The 19,765-nt window shown below is 45.6% G+C and overlaps 1 protein-coding gene across 1 annotated transcript in view; it reads right to left on the bottom strand.

The window, feature by feature from the left end:
* INSC (INSC spindle orientation adaptor protein) overlaps positions 1-17,582 on the bottom strand; it is a 138,075-nt gene extending 120,493 nt beyond the window's left edge. Inside the window, exon 1 of the mRNA XM_070383196.1 lies at positions 17,481-17,582. The gene's annotated coding sequence lies outside the window, so the exon portion shown is untranslated. The remainder of the gene's footprint in view (positions 1-17,480) is intronic.
* Positions 17,583-19,765: the final 2,183 nt, after the last annotated feature.

The raw sequence follows: 19,765 nt of genomic DNA, 5'->3' as shown, positions 1-19,765 counted from the left end.
CACCTCAACAGATAAACGAAAATAATCTCATAAAATTCAACAACCATTTGTAACAAAGCTTTTTAGAAAACTAGGAAAACAGAGACCTTCCTTAAACTGATTAGAGGGCATCTATCAAGAAAAAATACACACGAACAACATATGTAATGAAGACATGTTGAAAGCATTTCCTGTGAGATCAGAAACAAAATTAAAATGCCAGCTCCCACCAACTTCTATTCATTATTGTGTTACAAATCTTAGCTCGCGTAGAAAGAAAGAAAATGTGTAAGAACAGAAACAAAACTGTCATTATTCACGGTTGGTATGACTTTCCATAGGGCTTCCCCAGTAGCACACAGCCAGTGGGGTGAGGGGAGGCTACAGCTGGTCTCTGCTGTGTCTACCCAGCAGTATACCCTACACAGGGCTGAGTCCACCACACACAAACCTGAAGTCCATTTGACAAACCAAACCTCCATGGGTCTGTGTCTTCCCAGAAAAGGTATCTTGCCCTATTCTATTAAAATGTGCCATGAACTAGCAAGGTACTCTCCTTGTCAATGTAGAAAGACCCAAAGTATGTACAAAGAGATTATTTTAATTCATGAAAGGGCTTAGAAAGAGGGCTAAAAATAGATATAAGAAGGTCAAGTAGAGTCTTAGATGGGCTTCCCTGGTGGCTAAGTGGTAAAGAATCCACCTGCCAATTCAGGAGACACAGGCTTGATCCCTGGGTCAGGAAGATCCCCTGGAGAAGGAAATGGCAACTTACTCTAGTATTCTTGCCTGGGAAATCCCATGGACAGAGAAGTCTGGTGAACTACAGTCCATGGGGTTGCAAAAAGAGTCAGACATGACTTAGCGACTAAACAATAATATATTCCTAGACACCAGCACAAAAGTAAAGTGAAATTTAGAAGAGAGGGTATTTACAAGAGCAACAAAAATATATAAAGTATATAAAAATGAAAAAATGTGTAAGTTCTTTATTGAGAAAATTATAAAATATTATTAAAAGATACTAAAGAAGACCAAAATAAATGAAGAAGTTTTTCATGTATATAGACAGGAAAATGTCAATTCACCATAAAATGACCTAGAGGTTCCACACAGTCCCAATCAAATCCCCACAAAACTTTTTCCTAGGACTTGATGAGTTAACCCAAGATTATTCCTGAAAAAGTAAAAGAAATCAGGGCACTTTTCTTGCCAGAGAATAAAGACTTATTTTCAAATAATAAATACAATGTGATACTGACCCTAGAATAAACTTAGAGAATTGAATAGGCGCTCCAAAATAGACTAAAGCAAGTATAGAAACTTGATTAATGACAGAGGAGGGGGAAACAGGAGAGATAGACAGAGAGCACTCATATCCCAAAGCATAAGCAGAAAGTGAGTTGGGGAGGGTTGGGGGTGATTCCCACCATAGCTCCTGCCTGGTATGTTAGGGGAGAGCTCCTTCTTGCCCACACTTATTGCCCCAGAGCAAGACTGAGCTGGTTTTTGCTAGAGAGAAACAGATAAGAGGGTTGCTCTAAGACAGCCCTTCTGCAGACAGAAAAGGCTAGCCCATCTCCAGGACAAGCATACGAGAAAGCTTCTGAAAATGAGAAATGGAAGGTTAATTAAGAAGACCTGGTATATGATCCTTTTAATATGCTGCTAAATTCAGTCTGAATGATCAAGTGGGATTTATCCTGAGATGCAAGGAGGGTTCAACATACACAAATCAATAAATATAATATACATATTAATAGAATGAAGGATAAAAAACATATGATTCTCTCAATAGATGGAGAAAAAGCATTTAACAAAATATGTTGCCCTCTCACGAGAAAAGCTCTCAATAAATGGAATATAGAAGGTGAATACCTCAACATAATAGGTCAGATATGACAAATTCACAGTCAACATCATATTCAATGGTGAAAGATTAAAAGCTTTTCTTCTAAGGTCAAGAACAAGACAAGGGTACTCACTGTCACCACTCCTGTTTAGCATGATACTGAAAGTCCTAGCCAGAACAATTAAGCAACAACAACAACAACAAAGTCATTCAAATCAGAAAGCAGAAGTGAAAATGTCTGTTTGCAAGATGATATAATCTTACACATAGAAAACCCTAAAAACCCCACCAAAAAACTGTTGGAACTACAATAATAAATGAGTTGGGTAAATTTTCTTTTCGGATACAAAATCAACTTGCAAAAAATCAGCTGCATTTTTTAACACTAACTACAAACCATTTAAAAAATAAAGAAAACTATCCCATTTACAATAGCATCAAAAAGAATAAAATAGTTAGGAATAAATTTAACCAAGGAGGTGAAAGATCTGTACGCTGACAAATATAAGACATGGGTGAAAGAAACTGAAGAAGACACAAAGAAATGGATGGTCCATGTTCATGGAGGAAAAGAATTAACATTGTTAATATGTTCATACGACACAAAGCTGTCTACAGACAATGTAATCTCTACTAAAAGCCTAATGGAATTTTAAGAGATATTTTTTTTTAATCCTACTACAAAAGACCCCAAATAGCTAAAGCAATCTTGAGAAAGAACAAGGCTAGAAGCATCACACTTTCTGATTTCCAGCTATATTACAAAACTATAGTATCCAAGGGCTTCCTTGGTGGCTCAGTGGTAAAGAATCCTCCTGCCAATGCAGGAGATGCAGGTTCGATCTCTAGGTCAGAAAGATCATCTGGAGAAGGAAATGGCAAGCCACTCCAATATTCTTGCCTGGGAAATCCCATGGACAGAGGAGCCTGGCAGGCTACAGACCACAGGGTCACAAAAAGAATCAGACACGACTAGCAAGTAAACAACGACAAATAGTATCCAAACCATATGGGACGAGTATAAAAATAGACACAGAAACCAACGGAAAAGAATCAGGAGCCCAGAAATAAACCGTGGTTAACAGCAATCATCAGAAAATGCAAATCCGAACCACAATGAGGTATCTCCTCACACCTGTTAGAGTGGTTATAATCAAAAAGATAAGATAGACGCGCTGGTGAGGATGTGAAGAAAAGAGAACTAGTGTGAACTACCGGTGGAAATGTAAATTGGTGCACCCACTGTGGAAAACAGTATGGAGCTTTCTCAAAAGAATTCAAAATAGAACTACCATGTGATCTGGCAATTCTGCTTCTAGGTATATGTCTGAAGGAAATGAAATCACTGTCTCTAAGAGATATCTACACCCCCAAATTCTTTTTATTTTATTTTATTTTTAAACTTTACATAATTGTATTAGTTTTGCCAAATATCAAAATGAATCCGCCACAGGTATACATGTGTTCCCCATCCTGAACCCTCCTCCCTCCTCCCTCCCCATACCAGCCCTCTGGGTCGTCCCAGTGCACCAGCCCCAAGCATCCAGTATCGTGCATCGAACCTGGACTGGCAACTCGTTTCATACATGATATTTTACATGTTTCAATGCCATTCTCCCAAATCTTCCCACCCTCTCCCTCTCCCACAGAGTCCATAAGACTGTTCTATACATCTGTGTCTCTTTTGCTGTCTCGTACACAGGGTTATTGTTAGCATCTTTCTAAATTCCATATATATGCGCGTTAGTATACTGTATTGGTGTTTTTCCTTCTGGCTTACTTCACTCTGTATAATAGGCTCCAGTTTCATCCACCTCATTAGGACTGATTCAAATGTATTCTTTTTAATGGCTGAGTAATACTCCATTGTGTATATGTACCACTGCTTTCTTATCCATTCATCTGCTGATGGACATCTAGGTTGCTTCCATGTCCTGGCTATTATAAACAGTGCTGCAATGAACATTGGGGTACATGTGTCTCTTTCCCTTCTGGTTTCCTCAGTGTGTATGCCCAGCAGTGGGATTGCTGGATCATAAGGCAGTTCTATTTCCAGTTTTTTAAGGAATCTCCACACTGTTCTCCATAGTGGCTATACTAGTTTGCATTCCCACCAACAGTGTAAGAGGGTTCCCTTCTCTCCACACCCTCTCCAGCATTTATTGCTTGTAGACTTTTGGATCTCAGCCATTCTGACTGGTTCACCCCCAAATTCTTTACACCATTATTCACCACAGCTAAGACATGGAAGCAACCTAAGGGTCCTTCAATGAATGGATAAAGAAAAAAAGAGAAATAATATATATACATACACACATATATGTGTTTGTGTGTATCTATATCACAACGAAATATTATTTAGCCGTAAAAAGAAGGAAATCCTGCCATTTGTGACAATATAGATGCACCCCGAGAGCGCTATACAAAGTGAAATAAGTCATACAGAGAAAGACAAATGACCTCATTTATATGTAGAACCTAGAAGAGCTGAACTATAGAAACAGAGAGTAGATTGCTGGTTGCCAGGGGCTGGGGGTTGGGAGAAATGGGTAGATATTGGCCAAAGGGAACAAATTTTCAGTTATAAGAGGAATAAATCCTGGAGATTTAATGTATGCATGGTGACTATAGTTTACAATACTGTATTGTATATTTGAAAGTTGCTAAGAAAGCAGATCTTCAAAATTTTCACCACATAAATAAAAAGGTAACCATGTGTGGAGACAAATGTGTCACTAACCCTACTATGGTAATCATTTCATAATAAATATGTCTATCAACTCATCACATTATACACCTTAAACTTATACAATACTATATGTCAATTATAGCTCAGTAAATCGGGGGGGCGGGCCTGGGGGGATGGATAGAAAGAAAGACCTGGGCTTGGCCAGTTACCCACCTCCCTGCTAAAATAGTCTGGCAGACAAGAGCACAGGATTATCAGTGCAAAACCTGCTGCAGAGGACCTGCTTCTTACCCTGACCTGCCTTTGTATAACTAGGCACAGAGGCCAGCACAGCCCCTCACCACTGTGCCTGGGTTGGGTGGGGCTGCCCCAGGCTGAGAACACTTCAGCTTATGTGGTCCAGATATGTGGGGGTGGATGCTGTCATCCTGATAACTTGTGCCATCTGATAAACACAACCCGCATCCCATGCAGACCTTAGAACTCCCTTTCCAAACCCAAATGGTAGAACCAGAGAACATAAGCCAACAGCCAAGAAACCTGCAGCTTCAACTAAGGTAACTTCATGAACTTTGTCAAACTACTTAACTTCTCTGGGCCTCTTTTCTCATGTGCAGACTGGAAATAATAATGTATCTTTGATTACCCAGCACGGTTGCTACAAAGGCTGAAATACAAGGAGATTACACTGCTTCGTATCCTTATACGAGGTCATAAAAATAATAAGGATTTCGTTAGTCAATATGGATATGAGTCTCTTAAAAGAACCAAAGGCATGAATTTATAAAGGTAGAATTTCAGGCAAAGTAAGAGACCTGGGCCAGGATAAAAATCTCGAAGTTAAGGTGTCAATCAAAATTCCTTAGCATTATGTTAACAATAAACCAGGAAGGTTATAGGACAGGTCCTCAGGAATCCTCTCTTCCAACCTCGTGGTTCATGACAAAGGAAACTGAGGTTGAGAGAGGGCAAAAGATTTGCCCAAGTCACAGGGGAAATTTGTGGCTGAACCCAGATTAGAATTCAGTTCCTTCTTCCCTTCCTCCCAGGTTCTTTCCAAAACCTGGTTCATGATGCTACTACCTTCAAGAGTGTGATGACACCACCCCTGAAGAAAACCCCACTGCCTCTCCCAGGACATTCACTGAGGGATGCCAAACTCAGGGCACTTATTCTCCTCTGTCTACAGGTTCAGTTTGCTGATACATATTACTCACTCATCTCCATGTGGAAATCCCTCTGTCAACACCATAGTACAAGACAAACAGATTGTGTTGACCAAAAGCTTAAGAAGCAATGACTCGTCCAGGGCTGACGCAGACCCCAGGGCCTGGACTGGCAGGAGCTACAGCACAAATCCCTCTGACTTTTCAGGAAACTGTCCCCAGCTCATCCCTTCCCACTAAGATCCTGAGTGGGAGGACGGAGGCATATCAGAGGACAGTTCCATCTGAAATCCTGCTGTTAAGTCAGACTTCTGCATGCTGTGGGCAAAGAACAGTACCTCTTCTTAAAGGTGTGGCCTTCAGCTCCTTGGGACAGGAGGGGAACAGATAAGTGTGTTCGGTGAACTTTTGGGAGCCCAGCCTCAGGCCAGACCAAACACAGCACTTACATATAAACATGCATCCCAGGTACCCACCTAGAGGCTGCGAACTCCCCTGAAGGCTGTTCTCTCAAGCTGGGCAGGACCTCTCCCTCTCTCTTGCAATGGCCTCAGACTGAAGACACCCAGCCCCTCACACCTGTCACCTCTCCCTTTCAGCAGACACCCTTGTGAGAGCAGCCCCCTACTCCTCACATCCATGGCCCCTTGACCAAGAGCTGTGAGTCTAACTGAGGTAGAAATGGCCAGGCCACGAAGTGCATGAGGGATCCAGAGCCAAGCTCTCCCCCAACTCACAGGCGGCTCTTTCTGCTCCCACATCTGAGACCAGTCTCACATCAGCCTTGGTCCGTGTCAAGAGAGCATCTGCTCTGTATCAGGCTGCAGCTAGATGATGGAGAAGTAGATGCATAAAACAATTTCCTTTTTCTTAGAATCTCCTCTTCCATTAAAAGATATATATATATAAATGTAAAATTAAATAAGGCATAGTAATTCCTCCAAGATGAATTCAAATAAGATGCTTGACCTTTCTCTGCCACACGTGCTCCTGTATGGCCTTGGATAATTTATGCTCCTTTTCTGGACTTCCAATTTCCCGTCTCCGAAGCTCTTCTCTTAACAAAATGTTCCTACAATCCAAGGACCCCCTCCCCAGAAGCTTCATGGCCAGAGATCAGACCCAAAGTCTTTTCTGCAACTTGCTCTGCCCAGAACCCTGGCTTCTCTGTGGTCTTTGCTCAAAGATACCTTCAAGTTCCAGGACACATCTGAGGTTTGTCCCAGTGAAACCTACTTCATCACCTGCTTCTTCTGTTGGCCATTAGAGCCCCACATCACTGCATCCCTACCTGCTGTGCATCTGGGGGCTACCCCAATATTCCTCCCAATCTTAGGGTCCTGGTGGGCAATAAGACCATGTAGGCTCACACAAGGCAATTGTCTTCTTGCTGGTTGCACAGCTCCCAGACTATTCTAATGTTAGTTGCAGCTTCTTAAAACACTGCTCTCATTGTATCATCTCCTTGAAAATCTGCAGTGGCTCCCCAGTGTCTCTCATTTCAGATCTGAGCTCCTGAGCCTGGTGCTTATCACTCTCCGCATCTTGTTTCCACCCCACCCACCTCTTTGGGCCTTACCAAACCCTCTCCTTATGCTCACGCTTCAAGGCAAGTTTCCTGCTATTCTTCAGGACTGACTTGCTGTCCCCACACGTCAAGATGCAGCTTAAATGCGGTCTCCTCCTAGAAACTTATTCAGACCGCCCCACCCCACCCAGACCACAGGGCACCCAGAACACTGAAGTGCTGACTGCTCCTCCCCCTCCATATCCACATAGCTAGCCCTTTCACTTAAACAGAGCCCTTGTGGCCTCTGTTTAAATAGCCACATATCAGAGAGAACCTCTTGACCTAGCATAAATGTATAAGTCCCCTCCCACCCTTGGAACTCCCTTTGTATCTTTTATATTTCTCACAGCACTCAGCATCATTTTGCATAGATCAACCAGTTTACTGTCTGTCTTTCCACAACAGAAAGCAAATTCTCTGTGAGCAGGTGTTTTGCTTGCTGTTATATTTCCAGTGCCTAGAACAATGCATGGCACAGAGTAGGTGCTAAGTATTAATAGACCATCGTTGAATGAATGAGGGAGGGAGGGAATGAGTGAAGGAGTCTGTAGCTTAGATCCTGGACACCTTCAGGCATGTCTCCAAGATGCTCTTATCTGATGTAGCTGCCATTGTCCTACGTCTGCTCAGCCCCAGCCCTGTCTGATGTTGCAGCAGATGGACAGCACACATTCTGGGGGTCTCTTTGTAAATGACAAGCCCCAGAGAACTGAAAGAGCAGCTTCTAGAGGAGCAGGGCCAGGATCAATCCACTGCCTGGTTTCTAAATGCCACATTTTAAACCCTGCTGTCCCGTCCTCCCCACCCTCGGCCTCTCTGCAAATTCCATAGGGTTAAAAGGGCAATCCTGGTGGAAATGAAGAAGAAAACAAAAGCGTCCTCTTTTTCATGATGGGACTCATGGGGAGCTGTGTTTCTCTTTCCCTTTTAAGCCTGAGCCCTGAGTACTGCTGTGGAAACCAGCTGCCACCACCTATCTACCTGATTAAGGAGCTTAATTCCTAAGCTCTCATCACCATTGATAGAGGGAACGGGACACTAGAAAAGCAAGAAGTGAAATAAGAGGAACAGGCAAGCAGCATCTCCCTCTCTTGCTGTTAACACTTTGCAAGCACACAGGGCCCTCCTCAGCACAGTGATGCCTCCCCACCCTGACGTCACCTCACCTGGGCTCCTGGACTCGAGGACCATAGGGAAGAGGCAGGTGAGGGTGACTCACCAGCCCTGAGCCCTGCTACAGACCCAACATAAACTCTCGTTTGCAGATGGATAGGTGGGTGGGTGAGCAAGTGATTGTGAAGGCGAAACATATATAGAATGAGTGAGTGAGGAATGCAGGAGTGGGTGGGCCAGAGTGATTGAATACGTTCTCCATCCTGGTGCCATTGGCATCTTTGCAAGGACACCTCACTGGGCTTGGCAAGACCCTATCTCTGAATTCTCTTTTCAGCCTGTCTCTAGTGCAGTCTTAGGGATGGCGAGGAGGTTGGCAACTCCTGACTGAGATGAATCAGGCAAGTGATTCTCAGTCTCCAAGAAGCCTTCATAAATGTTTGTTAAATCCTTTGTAGCAGGCAAGGAGGCAGAAAAACCACAGGAAGGCCTCTCAGATGTCCTGTATCCTCCAGAAACCCAGAAAGTAAGTTACGGCTCAGGGAGGCCATGTGACTTAGCTATTTTATCCAGGAACTTCTTAAAATCATCCAGGAATTAGACGCCATCTATCACCAGTCCTCTCAAAGCTCCTGAACGGCAGTCTAGTTTGCTTGCCCAAAGACAGTAAGATGTTTCAGAGGTAGCCACGGGGTGACAGGCACCTCAAATGTAACATGTCCTAAAATAAGTTATAATCGTCCTCCCCAAATCTACTTCTTCTTTAGAATTTTTATTCTACTGAATGGCACCACCATCTATCTGATTGCTTGGCTGATAAAATTTTATTCATTCATTTATCCCATAAATTTTGTGGCAGGTGTCAGTAACATGCTAATTGCCAGAATAAAGCAGTGAGCAAAACTCATCATCAAATAAGAAAAGTAAGCATTAATTATCATGAAATAATTGTAAATAAGTGTAAAATCGCGACTATGATACATTTGAAGGAAGTATATGTACCGTGAAGCTTTGTAGAATGGGATTTGACCTAATCATGGAGGCCATGGAAGTGATAGCCGAACTGAAAGCTGAGACATAAAAGGAATTCAGTAGGTGAAGACATGAAGGAAGACTGTTCTAAGCGGAAGAACAGCAAATTTAAAGGCCTGTGGCAGGAGGCTTGACGAGCCCAGGGGTCTGAGACAAGGCCAGGAGAGAGGAAAACAAGGACTGGGCAGGAGGACACAGGAGTGGAGGCGGGGCTCACACACATGGCTTTGCAGGACTTACGGAAAAGGTTGGTCTTTAGCTTAAGATCAAGAGGAAACAACTGAAGTACTTTTGAGGAGGGAAATGACAGGAGCTGTGTTTTGAAGTACACTTGGCTGCTGTGTGAGAACAAATTGGAGGAAGCCAGCATGGGTATCGGTAGACCAGTTAGGAAGCTCTCATAGTACTCTGGTGATATTGGTGGGGACGGAGACAGAAGTGATAGATTGGAGAGGGATTTTCAAGAGAACACAACAGACTTGGTGGTAGATTGGATATGAGCTTTAAAAGAGAAAAGCATTGAAGATGATTGCCAGCTCTCTCACACACATAGATACATAGACGAAGGAGCCATTCCTAAGATCTGAAATACCTGAAGTGAAGTGAAGTCACTCGGTCCTGAAGAGGACCACATATGAACAGGACAGTGTCGAGCAAGAATGCACAAATTCCATTTTGCACACGCTCAGTTTGAGAGGTCTTGGAAATGTCAACCTCCCTCCTTCACCTCCCTTACCTTCTGCATTCAACCAGTTACCTGATTCTACCTTCCCTCTACCCTGACTTATTTCAGGTCCTCATAATCATTGCCTGGATAAATAAAACAATCCTCAAGCTCTTTCTCCTTCCAATCCATCCATTCCACACTGTAGGTCTTTCTAAATACTGCCTTCTTCCTCAAAGAGTCCCTCCCTGACTACCCTTCTAAAGCAATACTACCCTCTCATTCTCTATCTCAGTCACTCACATTTTTTTCTTTCTAAAAATATATAATAATTTGTTTTATTTTTTATTAGGGCTTCTCCAGTGGCTCAGTGGATAGGGAGTCTGCCTACAATTCAGGAGACACAGGAGATGCGGGTTCAATCCCCTGGGTTGGGAAAGTCATCGAAAGCATCCCTACCTTCTCACTCGCTCTCTCTCAGTCACTTGGGTTTTTTCTTTCTAAAAATACATAATAATTTGTTTTATTTTTTATTATAACTGTATACCCTAGCTCTGTTTGCTAAGAGGGCATAAAAGCAATGACACACGAGTAATAGGGAGTATATGCAGCCCCAGGTTTTGGTTTCTAAATACCATTCTCCACTAAAAGGATCCGGGACTCCCTGGAGAAATGACTAATTTCAGGGCTGGAGCAAGGAAAGAACAAGATGAGCCTGGAACATCCTGCCAGAGCAACAGTAAGCAAGTGCTCAGAGAACGATGGGGGAAATTCGAAAGAAACAGGAGCCAATTTGCAGAGCCTCCCACTGACCAAATCTGGGACAATTTGAACATCAAAATAAAACATACAAATTTATTCACCCACTGAATAAATTAAGAATCTATGAGTTCATAGTAATGAAAGAAAGAAGGAAGGAAGGGGAGAGAAAGAGAGAAAGAAAGGGAGAAGGGAAAGATTTTTCCTATAGTAAAATGCCAAGTAGTATAGAAGAAATGACAGATTCAAAAGTATCAATGATGATGAAATTAGTGACTAAACATTTGATGTGGAACAGGATAGTTACATAACCTCAAAGTATCTCTCCATAAGTTACTAATTACAAAGGGAAAAGCAGTAATGGCACAGTGAAGAAACTGGTGAATATCACCTCAAGCAAGTGACGAAAGCTCCCATCGTCAGTACTGGGACAGTCCCCACAGCCTGTGCTTCTGGTATGCTAACCTTACTTTAGTGGTACTCCTGCTCATCATGCATAGCTTGAATCCAGTCATGCAAAACCATTAGATAAGTCCAAACGGAGGGATACTCAACATAATGACTGGCCTGTGCCATTCAAAAACGCAAATATCAAGAAAGATAAAGCAGAGGAACTGCTCCAAATTAAAGGAGACTAAGGAAACATGACAACTAAATGCAGTCTACAGACTGGACCCTGAACAGGGCAAGGAAGACGGGAGAGCTATAGAGACGTTAATAGGACATAATTGTATTGTGGTCAGAGAATATCCTTTTTTAAATGAAATACACACTTAAGTATTTATGAGCAAAGGGGCACCATGTCTTCAATTTACTCAAATTGATCAGAAATATGAATATGTTACATGTATTCATATATACATGATAAAAACATAAATATGCATCATTATAATAAATGAACAATAAAGTATAAATTATACAGGTAATTTAAATATGTATGTTCCATTTCTCAGTCATGTCTGACTCCTTTGTGACCCGTGGACTGTAGCCCGCCAGGCTCCTCTGTCCATAGGATTTCTTAGGCAAGAATACTGAAGCAAGTTGCCATTTCCTCCTCCAGGGGATCTTCCCTACTCAGGGATGGAACCCTTGTCTCCTGTATTTCCTGCATTGGCAGACATTTTCTTTACCACTGAGCCACCTGGGAAATTCCTAATTGAAATATACATAAATAGTAAAATAACATTTTATATTATGAGAGAGAGAAGGAAGGAAAAACAAATGAAGTAAATGCAGTGTCTTGTAATTGATTAAAGGATGCAGATAAAGGATCTTTTTTTTTACCAGTCTTGTAAATTTTCACTACTTTGATATACCAAAATGAAAGGGGATATAAATTTATTTTTATATTTGCTGAGTGAATGAGCGAGCCCATGTCCAACCATGACCCTCCCCGTGCTTAAAGTACCTCATAACTGTCATGATAAAAATCCGAACACTTCAGTACAATCAGCCAGCCCTGACACACTCTCTCTCTCTTTCTCGTCACACTAGCCAGTACCCTCACTGCCTAAAATCCCCCGAGCTTTACCACACAAGCCAAGGCTTCTGTGCCTTAGCCTATGCTGTTCTCTTGGCCCTCCTCTTAGCCTCCTGGAATCTTCCCGTTATCTTTCCAGATCCAGACCAGGAATTCTCACCTCATGGAAGGCCTCCCTGATTGCTCCAGCTGGGAGTGACAGACACTTCCTCTTCTGATACACCAGTGCCTGCCACGATCCTGTTCCACAGAGAAGCCTGTCACTGTTCACAAGCCTGTCTTGCCACATGAGGACCAGGAAACTCCTGACACCTGCATGCTCAGTGCTCTGCATGGGTCCAAGCACGTCACAGGATCTCAGTTAATACTGCAGCATGGATACGAGAACGATAGTGACAAATTTTTCTGCATCTTCCAAGAGAGCCCCTGACTTTGGTCTCTTTCACAATCTTCAAAAAAATACAGAAGAATAAAGGAAATTAGTTCTTTTCAGTTTTTTATGCATGAGAAAAGTGAGGCCTGGAGAGGGTAAGGTAAGACAGTGTACCCAGATGCTGAGCTACAGCTGGAATCTGGACCTCTTGCCATCAGCCTAGTGTTCTTTTCCAGCAGGAAATTGGGACAAGAGGAAGAATATGCATTTACAGTCCACCTGTTCTATGCCGGACACCATGCTTTAATAGACTTTCCAGTTCTAACATCACCACTGTGTTGTAAGGAACCCCTTCTTACAGACTCAAAAACGGGCTCCAAGTCAGATCTGACAGCAAAGCCCATGCTCTTTTTCTCTGCACATTGCTGGCTTATGCAGCCCACCTCTGACCCTCCATCAGGGGCAACAAGCAGCACCGAGTCAAATGCCTGTCCCTTGATCATGTCTTTTAAACCAGCACCACACACAGACCCACAATGCAGCCCGCACCTCCAGACAACATGCATTTCACATGGTTTCCAAACCCAGGATATTTGGTTTGTAAGACAAAACCTCCATTTCTCCAGCAAAAAGTGAACACTATACACAATTAACCAGCCAAACTGCTGACGCCTACAGACGCTGCCTCACGCCGAATGAGGTCTGGTATGCCCAGAGACGTCCTCAGAGGATTCAGGACTCCCCCAGAGCTTGGCACTGAGGGCACCATGCAGCTGGAAGAGGGGACTGGGCTGGCTGGATCACAGTATCTGGGTGGAGGCTCGGTTCCCAGGACAGAAATTGCTCCAGGGAAGAAGTGAGGCCTCTGGAGGCCACCCCGAGGGAGTGGTTGGCAGGGAGGTGGTGGGGTTGGCAGGGGGTTCCCCACCCTCCTGCGAGGCCTTCCCCACCCCTGCTTCCCACAGAGCAGCAGTCCCCATCTGAGGCCGGGAAGATTACTGACACCAGTGATATTCAGGTCCTAGAGCCAGAGAAGGCAAGCCTTCAGCTCTCCTCCAGTAGGCCCAAAGGCCTGGACTTGCTTGCTTCCAGGGTCTTTGAGCTGGGGAATGGTCAAAGGACCACAGACCACAGAGTCTTCATCACAGGCTCTGGCATCAGACAGACCTGGGATGGAACTTTTGCTGGTTCTACCTTCAGGCTAATCATTTAACCTTGCTGTGCTTCAGTTGGACTTCCCTGGTGGCTCAGACGGTAAAGCGCCTGTCTACAATGCAGTGCCTCAGTTTCCCTGTGGCCGTTTCCTGAAACAAAAGATGCAAAGAACCTAACAAGGGAGTTGACCTTTAGTAGATAAACTAAAGAATGTGAGTAACTGAGCAAACCTTCTCCCACAGAAGTACTGACTGCCTCACCTGAGGCTCTCTTGAAGTGAAGTGAAGTGAAGTGAATTCACTCAGTTGTGTCTGATTCTGCAACCCTGTGGACTGTAGCCTGCCAGGCTCCTCTGTCCATGGGATTCTCCAAGCAAGAATACTGGAATGGGTTGCCATTTCCTTCTCCAGGGAATCTTCCCAACCCAGGGATCGAACCCGGGTCTCCTGCATTACAGGGCTGGTGGCTCAGCTTTATCCTCTGAGCCACCAGGGAAGACCTAAGCCTCCAATAAGAGGCTCTCTTATTGGATTTAAAAACTGTTTTAGCTTAAATTCCCAGTAGAGATGTAATCAAGTCTTACCTTTTTGAGATGGCATTTACCCGGGAAGGAACAAACCCCTCACCCACCTCAACCCACCAGCACACCACCCAGCACCAGACACTTCCTAGAGCCCCAGGCCAGCAACTCTTCCTCCCCCATAAAGGGAGTGCCTCTGGGAGACTTCAGCTTGAACGTGGGAAACACATGCCAGTAGCAGGTGATTTAATGCATACTGAGAGGTGAGAGCTCAACACAAAGCCTTAAAGCCCACCACAGGAGTCCTATCGAGTAATCTCTGTTGCTGTTGTTGTTCTGACTCTTTGTGACCCCATAAACTGCAGCACACGCCAGGCTTCTCTGTCCATCACTATCTCCCCGAGTTTGCTCAAACTCGTGTCCATGGAGTCAATGACGCCATCCAACCATCTCATCTTCTGTCTCACCCTTCTCCGTAATCTCTAGTGCTAAGCCTTGACTCCCACTCCTCCCCCTTCCAAATACCGATAGTCTCAGGTTGGCTAAAAGAAGCAGTCTTACAGTAAATTAATTAGGAGTTTTGCCAACTTTACAATGTGGCTGAAGGCCTGCCTTGCTTTCAGATGACTCTGGTGACACACTTCTCTTGCAGAACAGAGGTGACAAATGACTTTCTGACCACGTGGCAAACAGGAGAGCCCCTCATGGGGAAAAAGAAAAATAAGTGAACACTAGCCTATGGTCTCCCAGATCTAGGGAAGGGGGCAGAGAGGCCCTTTGTGTGTTCCACACTCCAAAGCCCACATTCCTCCTACTGAGCTCTGGCTCCAGAAACGCCATCGCTGATCAGAGACCATGTGATCCACACCGAGGGAGGCAGAGCTCAGGTCCAAGAGACACAGACCTCCAAGCAGGGCCCGAGGCTTAGGCGGGATCACAGAAGGAGTGGGGTGGCCATGGGGCCAGGGCCGGGCAGAGGGCAGAGGTCAAACTCCTTCGGGCACCCAAACACTCCTGCTTTTGAGACAGGGAGAAGCTGGCAGCTGAAGCAGTCAAAGGAGGGGAACTTTATCAATGGCCCAATTCATTCGCAACAATCCCCATTGTCTGAGCCAGCACAGAGATGGGCATTTTCTCCCAGAGCCACTAGGAAGAAAAGCCCCAAGACATGGTCACAAATCAGAAGCCAAAAATATAGAAACCAAAATGGAAACATATGTTTGAAAGCCAGATGAAATATTTGAAATTGGAGATGTCCCCCAAAACTCTATGCAGCGTGGTTCTCCTCCTCAGAGACTAATAAAATGCTTAATTGTTGATTGTTCATTTATTTATTCTGATCTCTCTCTACAAAGGATGTAGAAGTTTACAGTTAAAGATGGGTGTGCTATAAAGTTATTAAAGCAGAAATTAAAAGTCAAAACCAGGGTTCCAATGAATACATTTATGAGGATGAAGCAAATATGATGAACTAAGAGCTTCCTGGCAGCCAGTGTAAGAAGGGAAACATACAGGTTGTGTCATGAGTTCAAGAGTCACAGAGACCTCAAGAAATCTCTTGAGCACTCTAAGCTTCAATTTCCTTGTTAGAGAAAACAAGGGGGGAGGGGACTATTAACCTAATAAGGCTGTTGTGAAAACTAAATGAAATGAAGCATATATTACAGATTCAACAAATAGCGGTTGTTACTATTACCGTTTTTGCACTTGTCTGAGTTCTCTTCTTTAAGTTGGAACTATGTTAACTTAACAGGGCTGACTTGATGCCCTGTGAGTCCTAATTGTTGCTCTAAAATTCTGATTGTTAGGTGTATGTAGCTGATGAATTAAAAACTGGGGAACCAGCCTAGGACTCATGGTGGGTACCTCAGTTTTCCAGAGTCTTTTCCTGAGTTTTAAGGTGGCTGGGGACCCCCCACAAACAAGAAGGCTAGGGAAGGCACACAGACCTCCTTCCCCACCAGCTTCACTCTGCAAAAGGCTGCCCAACTGACCACAGCCTGCCTGTATTAAACCATCCCCAAGGGTCAGGTGGAGGACCAGGCCAGGGAAAGCTAGGTTCCAGCACATCCTCAAGAAATGGCTGAAGCCCATCTGCTCCCCTGCATAGGAGAGAAGCTGGTAGGATGAGAACTCAGGCACTCCTTAGACCAAACCATAAACACTAAGGAAGAGAAAGTCAGTGTCATCTGCCCTCAGCCCCCAGCCAAAGCCCCTGACTGAACATACTTCCTACCCAGTTTCTTAGACTTGCCCAAGGTGCCACATGGAGGCTAAAGGGACCTTAGAGGCTGAGACTGGGGTGACCCAGTTTGCACACTTATGTTTTACACATGGAGCTACCTGTTGGATACGTGTCACTATTACTAGGTGTACATGCTGAAAGAACATGAGTCCTGAGATGTAGCACATGTGAGAGTGGTGTGAGTGGTAGGAAGATGTGCACACATGAGCAGCTGTGAGCATGTGGCTGCCTTGTGAGTGTTTGTAGGTGAGTGGTCTGCTCATGCCCCGGTCCTCCTGTCTCCTTCCAAGGTGACCATGGGGCTGTCTCCACAGCTGGCTTGGAACCTCATTCTCTCTGGTGTTGGTGCTGAGCTCCTGCCCTGCTCAGAGTCCTAAGAAACCAAAGCCGCGTGACCCACAGAGAAGACACCCCAGCTGGGGACAAGTCGGGTCACCCTAGAAAGTCTGAGTTCAGATAACACTACTTATCCTCCGCCCCTGCCTTCATCTGCTCACTCACAGGCATCCAGCCATCCACACATTCGCTCAGCCCCGTGGAGCCTGCCTGCCACACACACTTGAGCCTCCACTTCCAACAGTACTGACCCAGTCCACACAGGACAGCATGTGCCACCTGCGGACACACTCCAGGTCCAGGCACACGTAAGGCCACAAGCACAGAAAGGCACACCCTGTCACCCACGTTCACACCTTAGGACGCATGCTAGAAATTTCCATATGCTCACATGCCGGCCCAGACACACTCCCTCCCTCTGAAGCTCGCTCGCACTCAGGAGCACTCACACTGCTACATCGACACATAACATCCAAATAATCACAAGAAGGCTCTGCCCCTACCAGGCTGGGCACAAAATCCAACCCGGGGAGCGCCGTCTACTTACTGACTGGGAGCGAGTGAGAGCCTGTGAGCGGCGGCCAGGCCGGCGATGGAGGCGCAGCTGGGGATTCGCAGGCTGCGAGCGAGTGACCCGCCCGGTGGCCCAGCCCGAGGGCCGCCCGCGGCCCCGCGCCCCCGCCCCGCTCTGCCCCCGCCCGCGCTCCGGGCCGCCGCCGCAGGACCTCCGGCAACGGCGCGCTAGCTGCCAAGCCCCTGTCCCGCGTAGTCTCCGCCGGCCCGAAGCTATTTTGGGCCCCTGGCAGCTCAAACCTTGCGCTCTGGGCTGTGGGGCGCGCTGGAATGGGGACGTGGTCAGGTCTAATTAGAGACCTGGCTCACCCGGGGCCAGGGCCGAGTCAGAGCGGGTAAGCACCCGGGAGCCTCGGTGCCGTCCCGGCGGGGGTGCCCACATGTGCCCCACATGCCAACATCTGGAGAGGAAAAGGAATGCATTGGAGCTGAAACAAAACGAGGAGGGGTTTGGGTGCGGTTCACACGCTCTGCGGAGGGAGCTCTGAACTTTGAGCAGCTCCCCAGACGCCTGGAAGGCCACTTGGTTTATTTACTGCAGGTGCTTCCCTTTGGAACCTAAGTCACTCCTCTAAGTTTGCCGACCTGCCAAAAAGGACAGAAGATGGTTGCACAGGCACCTTTTAACTTGGGGACACGTCAGACTTCCCCTCCAGACCTAGTGTCAGATGGCTAAGTCTAGAAAGAAGGCTGATTCCTACCCAAAAGCTCAGGAATGTCACATTCTTGAACTGAAAGGAAGCTGCAGAGTCATTCCATCCAACTCTCTCCATCCTGTCAAGAATCTCCCAGGGGCTGGGAGGGGGGGTAGGCCAACCCTCCCCACTTTGGAGGGGAGTGGGGGTCACCAGGAAACAGCAGACCCTAGCCTCCCCAGGGCACTATTCCCAATTTTGAACCCGCTTATTGGCAGGAAGTTCTCCTTGGCGTCTAACTTAAATCCCTCATGTGCAACTGTGTCCAAATGCTCACACCTTTGTGTTCAAGAACAGGAAAACCAGCTTTGTCTCCATGACACAATGACCATACCAAGGTCCCATCTCAGTCTCTCTTCCTTGATGCTAATATCCCTGTTCCCTTTTTCAGGCCCTGGCTAAAAATGACAGCTGCTCCCTGGCCATGGACACATTGCAACTCCTGACATTAACTCCACCACCTCAGCTCTCTGGGGACCCCAGGCTCTGCAGGTGCTCAGTCATCCTCCTCAGACAAGAAACCCTGACCACAGCTTCCATCCATTGGAGACAGCCTGATTCTACTCCTTAGACTCTTGAGAAGGGCTTCGATTCCTATCTCAGCAAAGGCTGTCTCAGGGCCTGGGGACGGGGCTTGGAGCCCCAGCCATTCGCCTGGCTATGCATTAGCACTGGAGCCACAGACTTCCTCAAATGGGCAGTTTCCTGGATCGTTGAGTCCATTTCTGGTAGATCGCACGTGCATGCATGCCAAGTCACTTCAGTTGTGTCTGACTCTGTGCGACCCTGTGGGCTGTAGCCCCTATGGACTGTAGCCCACCAGGCTCCTCTGTCCATGGGATTCTCCAGGCAAGAATATTGGAGTGGGTTGTCATGCCCTCCTCCAGAGGATCTTCCCGACCCAAGAATCGAACCCCACATCTCTTATTCCTCTTATGTTCCTTACCACTAGTGCCACCTGGGAAGCCCTTTTTGGTAGATCAAGTGATATTTAAAAAATAAAATAAAATAGCCTGGACTTTATCCTCAAAGAAACCTGACTTCACATCCTGCCTCAACTACTTTCTAACTGTGTGTCCTTGGACAAGTCACTTAATCTCTCTGAGGCTCAGTTTTCCCATATTTACAATGGGGATCGTAATAATCTCTGCCTAGCTCATATGTTATTCAAAGTAAAAGATGAGATCAGGAATTTATGTAAAAGTACCTGGAAAGCTAAGATATTTTTTAGTATGCTAGAAACAGAATGAAGCTTAGATCATGAACAGGATAAATATTAACAAAAAGCCTCAGAAATCTTTTATTCTCAGGTCCAAACTCTGAGGCTGAGTTTCAGGACAAGAGAGGAACAGATCTGGTTTGCTAGGTGCTCTCTATGTTCCCTTGGTATGGATGTCCCCCACCCTGCGTTCACACACACACACACATCCGTGTTCCCAGATACATACAGCACAGCCCAGCCTCTTGGGCTCGTATCGGCCCCATAGGCTCCAGCTGCCTGGACCCTCGCTGGCTGTCTCTCCATTCCCAGGGGGTCTCCTCATAGCTCCAGTCTTGGCAACAG

The sequence above is a fragment of the Bos mutus genome, chromosome 15 (assembly GCF_027580195.1).
Source record: "Bos mutus isolate GX-2022 chromosome 15, NWIPB_WYAK_1.1, whole genome shotgun sequence".
Taxonomy (NCBI): domain Eukaryota; kingdom Metazoa; phylum Chordata; class Mammalia; order Artiodactyla; family Bovidae; genus Bos; species Bos mutus.
The sequence above is the reverse complement of the archived record's forward strand: the minus strand, read 5'-3'. Positions and strand labels throughout refer to the sequence as shown.